The sequence below is a fragment of the Dermacentor andersoni genome, chromosome 8 (genome assembly GCF_023375885.2).
Source record: "Dermacentor andersoni chromosome 8, qqDerAnde1_hic_scaffold, whole genome shotgun sequence".
NCBI lineage: Eukaryota > Metazoa > Arthropoda > Arachnida > Ixodida > Ixodidae > Dermacentor > Dermacentor andersoni.
In genome coordinates this window covers 65,635,934-65,645,662 of record NC_092821.1, presented here as the reverse complement: position 1 = coordinate 65,645,662, position 9,729 = coordinate 65,635,934, and the positions used below count along the sequence as shown (strand labels likewise).

Below are 9,729 nucleotides of genomic sequence, written 5' to 3'. Positions count from 1 at the left end.
CGGCTTTCATTCTACTATGTTATTGTACGGTTTCCTTTGGAGAACAGATATTTTTCTTGTTCTTCAAGCAGCATGTATATATCATGTGTATTTTTTCGCATATAATTTTCCATCAGTAAGTCTTGCGAAACGCAGACGGAAGAACATATATAAACTTCCTGCTTGCCGCTTCAAACAAGTCAAAGATATCTGCCTCATCCGGCGCCCTGTACTAAGATTTACGAGAAGTATTTTATAGAAAAAGAAATTAAAAAAACTGCACTAGAGCATTCCATTCATGTTTCCTTCTTATTCACGTAACAGACTGCGGAGTAATTTGGTACGGGTTGTTTTATTGTGGTCGAACCTCGGGTGCCGAAAACAGTTTTAGGTAGCCATTATAATATGGGTCATTCCATGCAAAATCAACCAGCGTTTCTTCGACCATCACAAATATAGCGGCAAAAATTTCCTGATGTTTGTTGGAGTTCAAAACTCATCTTCCACGTTTATTTTTCCTTGCCAAAAATTTTGTTGAATTTTGACGACAATTTGTTTTTCCTGCCAAGCTGACCTAGACGGCATCAATCAACGTTTTTCCTCAAAGACACATTGTATGATCCACTCCTTCAAATTGCGTTTATAGCAACCCAAAGATGCGATGTGACTGCAAAAATTGCCAATTTTATAAATATTTGAATATTTCGATTGGTTCTGGCACTAGCAAAAGCGTGTAAAATTGCAAAGTTTGAGTTTTTTTCTCGGAACATAGAAAAATCTGGAAGTCACATATAAAATATATACTAGTAGCCCTGTCAACATAGTACTGTTGAAAAATATCTGTAGTATCGATGGTTTAGCAGTTCGCATGAAAAAAATTTGTAAAATTCAATTTTTTTGCAAAAAGCTTTATTTCATTAAGGTAAAAAAGAAGGTGCCTTGGTGGTTGGCCTAAAAATATATGCATGGCAAATAGCTCTTTAACGTGCACCGAAACACTGCAGATGTACCCGAGTGTTTTCCATTTTGTTCCCATCGTATTCCGCGACCTGGTCTGAACCCGTGAGCTCGAGTTTAGCAGCGCAACGCCATATATCCACTATATCGCCACTAATTACCACGTCGTTTTCCTTTTCCTTTATTTTTTTGTTAAGCACAGACTGGACAAGAAATTTCACACGGCTTACGGGCCAAACATTAGCATATATAATGCGGCTACCTAAAACTGCCTTCGGTACCCGAGGTCCAACCGCAATAAAAGAATCCGTACCAATTACTCCGCATTCTGTTACATGAAGGACACGGGAACATGAATGGAATGTTGCAATGCAGTTTTTTTTTCTGTAGAAATACTTCTCGTAAATCTTAGTACAGGGCGCCAGATGGGGCAGATATGTGTTTTACTTGTTTGAAGCGGCAAGCAGGAAGCTTATATATGTTCTTCCGTCTTTGTTTCATTATGTGGAATTCCAATGGTAGATCGCGAGCGCTCGGCCGGATCACGAACGGAGCGCGTTGCTCCGACTGAGATCGCTCTCATCTGCTCACACCATATCTGCGAAGGGAATGCGTGCGCTCCCGCGGGGGCACTTAGTACAGGAAAATCAAATGAGAGGGCGCTAGAATAGAGAGAGGAACAAGCGCTTGGAAGCGCAACCCACCAGCCCATTTCACTGTCCGTGTCAGAAGAATCATCACTCGACATGGAAATTGTACTGTCTGAGTCGGAGCTGTCCAGGATAGCGAACAAAATCGCACGGCGCGACGCTGCGTCAGCTGCGTCCACGTTTCCCATGTCGTCCATAGCTGCCCGCGACCGGAAACAGGCGACCGTGACAAGAAGCAGAGGCGGGTGAAGACAATACGTGAGAACTTCCGGTCAAATCTGCCGATTTCAGCGGAACAAATATTTTTGCTCCACGGAGCAATCCGGGATCAGCGGCTGGTCCCAATCTGCCATTGGAACACACAGCTCACGCTCCCATTCTGCCATTGGAATAGGATTGCTACATACAGAGCAGAAAAACTTGATCTGGATCTGCCATTGGAATTCAACATTTTACTGATGGAAAATTATATGCGCAAAAATACACACGAGAGATACATGCTGCTTGAAGAACAAGAAAAATATTTGTTCTCGAAAGAAAACCGTACAATAACATCGTAGAATAAAAGCCGACACCGATCGAGGCCGCAATGCACGCGCAATTGCCGAGCGGCATCAAAAAAAAATAATAAAACGAAATAAAGCAGGGAAAGAAAGGCGTCTATTTCTAAGGTATAAACAAAATACATGTCAACTGCAATTATGAACACAATTTGAGGCGCTCAACGCATATACCAGTGTGCAAGGTAGTACGAATGACCCTTCCCAGAAGTATCCCAGAAGAAACCGCAGTTTCCAACGGTGCGACCGTGACGCGATGCAATCCACGTCGATCGCAGCGCCGCCACAGTAGATTTCGTCGTCGCGAATCCGACTGGTAAGCATGCGCCGCCCCATCCGTTCGCACCACTCAACCGTTTTCTAGTACACTCTAGGGCAGCCGGCAGCAGCAGAAGAGATCTATTTTTGGTCACAGTACCGCAGTGCTTTCACAGAATAAGGAACTGCTTTCGAAGGATACCTCGGACAATCGTCGGGCACCCCAGGGTCTGTTCCATTATCAGTGTGCCCAAGTGCCTGTGCTGCCGAAACGCATCTGGAACAAAGGTGAGAATACTTCTCGGAGTTTCGCACGATTACCTGTTCGTTTGCTGACACTTAATTGTAGGAACAACCATAGAGCAATACCTCTGTCAAGTGCACTAAGGAGGGTGTCACTTGGTAAGTGGAGTGTCACCATAGAATAAAGGTGTCATTCGTAAAAGAGTGCACTCGCGAAGTGGTGATCACGCGAACTACTTGTGCTGCAATCGCGTCTTTCGTCACTTCTGTCGCTTCTGGTTTCGCTTCTGCTTCCTCGTCTGTATACATATCGGTGGTGCTGCTTTGTCTGTCGCTACTGTGGTCATGCTGTTGGTGCCGTGTGATGTGCGGCGGCTTTGTTTCCGGGGAAAGTTAGCGCAGAAGTGCGTCGACGTCTTACAATAGGAAGAAGTTTCCACGGCTGCTACAGCGGCCAGATGCAACGTGACGCTGGTGCTCGATATGCTTTTTTCGCATTGGGGCGACGGCAGAGAGTGATATTCACCCTTTTTCACGGTGATCCCATAGAGAAAGAAATGGTGATCCCGTGGGCGCTGCCATGTTTAATCACGTGGTGACGCGTCCACTGCTTGCCTCAACCACCACCTACTGAACTTTAGACCTGCACAGATCTCCCTGCTCCAGCACGCCAGGTCTAGTTAGCCCATTTTGCGGCTGGGGTCAGGACGTACGAGCAGAGTGGCGCTAGTTATAACCTATTCGCTGTCGTCTGCTTCTGGATTCTGTTCAGCGCTCGTGCTGCCATTTCGGCAGGCACAAAACGCTTGTATTGGCCGTGAATAAATAAATTCACCAATATAAAAAGAAAACAGAAATTTGCGAATGCTTTGTGTTTGAATAGTGAAACTAGAGGAGGAGCGCGGTGCAAGAAATGTAAACAAGCATACACTCGTAGGCAAAGTTACACCCTTTTGCTTGCCCCTTCTGCCACACAACAATAATCGTTATCTGACTTGATGCGTTTCCTTTCTTTAACGCTGCGAGCCCGGAACTTTCCAGTAACGAACTGCACGCGCGTTATCAGCATATAATAGTTTACACCCTTTGGAGTGCCCCTTCTGATAACGCGCGTGCCGTTCGTTACTGGAAAGTTCCGGGCTCGCAGCGATAAAGAGAGGAAACGCATCAAGGCAGATAACGATTATTGTTGTGTGGCAGAAGGGGCAAGCCAAAGGGTGTAACTTTGCCTAAGAGTGTAGGTGGCAGCTGCAATGCTAGATCGACGACATAAATTTCCCTTTCCTAGCCTCAGTAAGACACTGGAAAAATTGTGTTACAAGATTCATGGGATAATCGAGCTTTATTGAGTTGATTACAGATAACCTAATGTCGTAGATAACATTAGGATTTACTGCTGTGTGCCGTAGAGAAAGGCAGATGATCTGGTAAAAGTATTCACGATTAAGCCCTCCGCCCGATATGGTGCAATAGGTTGATCGAGTATGTTTCAAGGAAAGCTGAGGATATCTTGTCTTTAATGTCGTTGGATGTCTAGCTCAGTAGAAAGCTTGCAAAAGCGATCCCAGTGCTTTAAAACGTGCTGCGCTGCAGGCCTTAAATTGTGTCACGGAACTATTTTCAAACTGTACAGCTAGCTTTTCTGCGTGGTCCCACGGGAACATAACGGTGGTGCGAAAGATACGTACGCATTGAAGGTGTGTGCGTAATTCTTTTTGAACTCACGATGCATTCACAGACAACTTTTAAGGGTTAAAATGAGTGGTAATCGTTCTGCCATTAAACATTACGGTGGTTTCAAGTTTCTAAAGAGTGCAGAAACGAATTTTACAACGTATGCAATGAAACTGTTGTGTACTTTACGAACTCTATAAACAATGTGACTTAGTGTACAAGATCTGCACGGTTTGCTACTGCCTGAAAAGGGCAATATGTGAGCGGCTATTTAACGCAGGCACGTACCCAGAATTTCTTTCCGGGGGGGGGGGGGGCACCACCACCATCATCATCATCATTATCAGCCTGTGTTATGTCCACTGCAGGACGAAGGCCTCTCCCTGCGATCTCCAATTACCCCTGTCCTGCGCCAACCGATTCCAACTAGCGCCCGCGAATTTGCTAATTTCATCGCTCCACCTAGTGTTTTGTCGTCCTCGATTGCGTTTCCCTTCTCTTGGTACCAATTCTGTAACCCTAATGGTCCAACGGTTATCTAACCGGTGCATTACATGACCTGCCCAGCTACATTTTTTTCTCTTGATTTCAATTAGAAAATCGTCTATAGCAGTTCGCTCTCTGATCCAAACCACTCTCTTTCTCTCTTAACGTTATGCCTAGCAATCTTCGTTCGATCGCTCTTTGCGCGGTCCTTAACTTGCTCTCAAGTCTCTGCCCCATATGTCAGCGCTGGCAAAATGCACTGATTGCACACCTTACTTTTCAATAATAATGGTAAGCTTCCAGTCAGGAGCTGGCAATGTCTGCCGTATGCGATCCAACCTATTTTTATTCTTCTGTGAATTTCCTTCTCATGATCAGGGTTCCCTGTGATTAATTGACCTAGGTAAACGTACTCCTTCACAGTCTCTAGTGGCCGACTGGCGATCCTGATCTCTTGTTCCTTTGCCCGGCTATTTATCATTATCTTCATCTTCTGCATATTAATATTCAACCCTACTCTGACACTCTCTCTGTTAAGGTCTCCAATCATTTGTTGTAACTCGTCTGCATTGTTGTTGAATAGAACAATGTCATCGGCAAACCGAAGGTTGCTGAGTTATTTGCCGTTGATCTTTACTCCTAAGCCTTCCCAATTTAATAGCTTGAATTCTTCTAAGCACGCAGTGAATAACTTTGGAGAAATTGTGTCTCCCTGTCTGTCCCCTTTCTCTATAGGTATTTCCCTGCTTTTCTTGTGTAGAATTAAGGTAGCTGTAGAACCTCTGTAGTATTCTTACGCGAAGGACGAGTCAGTAAGACGACAAACTATTTACAGATTATATTTACAAGAACGGTTGCTGCACTGACCGGTTAGATTCACAGCGCGAGCCCAGTTCGTTCTTCCTTCTCTTTTCTGGAGTTATGGCGCCTACGCGCCTCGTTCAAACAAACGAATACCACACGCATGTAGCAATATTTTCCAAGCTTTTTACGTAAGCGTTGTGTACCTCCTTGATTACGTAGTGCCTCTACGATTGCTGGTATCTCTACTGAATCAAATGCCTTTTCGTAATCTATATAAGCCACATAGAGAGGCTTATTGTACTCTGGAGATTTCGCGATAACCTGACTGATGACATGGATGTGATCCATTGTAATGTATCTCTTCCTGAAGCCAGCCTGTTCCCTTGGTTGGCAAAATCCAGTGTTGCCCTTATTCTATTGGGGATTATTTTGGTAAATATTTTATATAATACTGGGAGCAAGCTAATGGTCCCTTAATTTTTCAATTCTTTAACGTCTCCTTTTTTGTGGATTAGTATAATATCTGCATTCTTCCAGTTTTCTGGGACCCTTGCAGTCGATAGGCACTTCGTATAAAGAGCCGCCAGTTTTCCAAGCATTATGTCTCCTCCATCTTTGATTAAATCGAGTGTTATTCCACCTTCTCCTCCCGCTCTTCATCGTTTCATGTCTTGCAGGGCCCTTCTGACCTCATCGCTAGTTATAGGAGAGTTTCTGTATCCTGTTCATTACTGTTTCTAAGTGAGGTATCGTGACTCCTCTGGGTACTGTATACAGGTCAGCTTAGAATTTTTCCGCTGCTTTTACTATATCTTCGAGATTGCTGATGATATTACCCTTCTTATATTTAAGTGCATACATCATGGTTTGTCCTATGCCAGGTTTCTTTTTTACTGATTTCAGGCTGCGTTCATTCTTTACGGCTTTTTCAGTCTTTCTCATGTTATGGTTTCGAATATCAGTTATTTTCGCCTTGTTGATCAGTTTTGACAGTTCCGCGAATTGCGTAACGCTGTGCTGCCGCCAGTCCCACACAACCGCGTAGAGCGCAGGACTCTGCGATTCTAGACGTACTGCGCTCACCGCGAAAGGTTAGAAAAACACCCACATAAGCACAGCAGAGAAGTGGCTACGTGAGGCGGTTCGACCGATAACTGTAGAAGCGTCGTTCAAAACAAGTAATTGTTCTCCACTTCCGGCGGCGTTTTCTCTACTTCCTTTTTAAATAAAAAGATGTTAATCCATAAATATTCTCATAAACAACGGTTAACTTTTTTTATTATTCGCTTTTGCTTGCACTTTGATTGTTGCCTTGGCTCTCTCCTTTAGTAGATCGCTTAATTTCTCAACTCCTTGCGATTTTTGTTTCCAGTTGCCAATTTTGCACGAAAAGTGCTATACAATTAGGGAAAAACTGACGAGGTTACGGGTGACAGTCATCTTGCTTATGGGTTTAAGGGTTATTGCAGGGTTTCATGATGGACGCTCTTTCACATAATTTTATTTCCCACCTTATCTAACCCATATCACGTGTATATAGTTCCGGGCATCTGCCAGCGTCGCGGCGAGCCGTAACTCAAGGAAATAATGAAGCAAAGGGATAAGTTAAACGCAATTGGCGTTTTCTCTGGCCGCAACTCGTTCCATGAGAGTACAGACCAGCTGAGTAACAGCCGCATCCCTCTCCTGGTCGCAGGACCAGCCTAAACAAAGAAAGTTGAACTAACAAAAGCAACAGCTATGCGCGTGACGGTTGAATAGATGGTGACAACTGAACGCATCTCGAGTTAATCGCGCGGGTGCGGAATCTATGAGAAAACTGTCCTTCACATTACAAGAGATGCCGATAACTACCGTCATCTAAAAGGAGTGAAAAAGGCAGCATAATGCTGACCGATGAACAGCTCCCAAGTGTCAACATTGATATGGCGGCGCTTTAGGAATGTGTGAGGAGTGGTGACGTGGGCGGGGAGGGGGGGGGTTATGCCACTTGATTTCGGGGGGGGGGGCCCCCCGGGCCCCCCCCCCCCCCCTGGGTACGTGCCTGATTTAACGCTATATTAGAGAGCAGCGGACTACACGCTCCGACATTTTTTAAAGTTTGGGCAGTCAACTTTTGGAGCCGAGTGACCGATCAAAGCCTTGTGACATCTCTGCCACCGTGGTTGCAAAAATCGTCAACTAGACAACACAACAGCCGCCGTACTAATTACAACGCCGCACCAGTCGACCGTGGCGTAGCAGACGAACAGGTTATAAAAGCGACACCAATGGCCTATGGTTGAACGAGAGTGGGCGCAAGTGGCTCCCATAGAAACCGGATACCTGTGCAGGTCTGGAGTTCCAGTAGGTCATGGCCTCAACTGCCTCCGTTGCCTCCGTGTTTACAATGGATGCGTATGACGCCGGTGCGGCTCAACAAACCTCTGTTTCGGAGACATCGTAGGCGGTGACTGGGTGAACGACACATAGCATTGGCCACAGCATCAGAGAATGCGAAAAAGAGTTTTCGGAGCTGATTAAGCTGTCCAAACGGCGCGAGCAGCGTATGTGGTGCTTGTTCTAAAAGTGGGGCTAAATATGTATTCCATTCTATCCAAACTCCGCTCAGGAATTGAATCAGGGTTAGTGTGTTTCGTTCATCGTACTTTATTTGGAAAATATTTTGAAGCAGTGGCTTGTCACATTTCTGATTCGGCAAAGTCTGTCGGTGTGGTCACTATCTGATTATTTTCTGCCTCATTGTGCATGGGTGTGCTCAGTTGCGATATATTTGTTATTGCTGCGCACACAGCTTCAAACGTAGCCGTTTTGTACATTTAAGTACATTGTAGCAAATATATCGCTACTTACTCTTGTGGACTGTCACAAAACATTTAACTTCGTCCATTTGTGCACCATCCGTGTAGTGTCATTTATTGTGTGTATATGGTTCACATATATTGAAGTGTGCATCCATTCACTTATTGACATCTTGGTGATAAAGTGTGCGTAAGATTCTATTACAGTTAGGTTAGATGTGTGTAGATACTGCGTGTGAAGCTTGCTATGACAGGAAGCGGCACTACCTCCTTTGTCATTTCCTAAGAAGCGGTACTCGCTCTTGCCGACATTCCAGTACTGAAGACCTTTCTCTGAAGATTAGAGATACAACAGTGGTGGATGAGCAAATACCTGTATCCTCGAGGAAAGCCATACATTTCAAAGCGCCAGTAACACGTACCAACAGTTGCAGCAGTGGTCCGCAAAATTGGCCACAAAGATTCGTTCCATTCCTTAATATTGCACACGTCTTCAATCCAACACGATTGGAGCACTGTCCATTAGCAAAAACTCAGTTGCATTTCTGACAGCTGATTGCACAGAAGGAAGGAAGCGGTAATGGTTTCGTATTCGTGTGCTGTCTCTGATGCCACATGCGGCATGCCACCGAAAGCGCCATCTCGTTTCTTTAATTAAGCCGCACATACGAAATTCGCCTTCAGTAACAAAAGTGTGACAAACGTGATAGTCATGTTCTGTCGACTGAGAAAGGATACACATACGGTACTCATTCTTACCTGATGCCTGGTTGTGAAGCTCCCCTCTGCGATAGATGTGGTGAGAGGCTGACCGTTTCCACGTCTTATTGGAGTGAGGGGAAGCAGAAGCTGAGCAAAAAAGCGCTTTCCCATAGCATACCGATGCCACATTCACATTCATCTGGTAATGTTTCTCGGAGCAGAACCAATCTTTGATCATAAATAAGTTTTAAATTTTTTACAAGATGTCAATTTACTGCGCGTTTAAGCCCACGATATTCATAGCACATCTTCTGATGAGCAGTTGACTCTGTAATGACAACATGTATGGCACATGCCTCCGGGCCACTCTATTAAGCTTAAGGGCCTTGGCGAGGCAGTGGTGCTACTTGTAGCAACATATTGTAGTATATCACTTCATCATAGTACATCATTTTCCACAACATATTTCATGTATCATTGTCAAGCGTTATTAAGAATATATGCACTTTCCAAAGGATATTTCTTTAGGGCTCTATACTGCCGTGTTTCATCCACTTGATGATCATTATTCAGCAACGGCAGTTTCTTATTATAGCCTTGGCGCTCTTTGGCCAC

The 9,729-nt window shown here is 44.7% G+C and overlaps 1 protein-coding gene across 1 annotated transcript in view; it reads left to right on the top strand.

The window, feature by feature from the left end:
• The first annotated feature begins 345 nt into the window (after positions 1–345).
• Positions 346–9,729, top strand: part of LOC126538773 (uncharacterized) — a 62,026-nt gene continuing 52,642 nt past the window's right edge. Inside the window, exon 1 of the mRNA XM_050185501.3 lies at positions 346–2,692. The gene's annotated coding sequence lies outside the window, so the exon portion shown is untranslated. The remainder of the gene's footprint in view (positions 2,693–9,729) is intronic.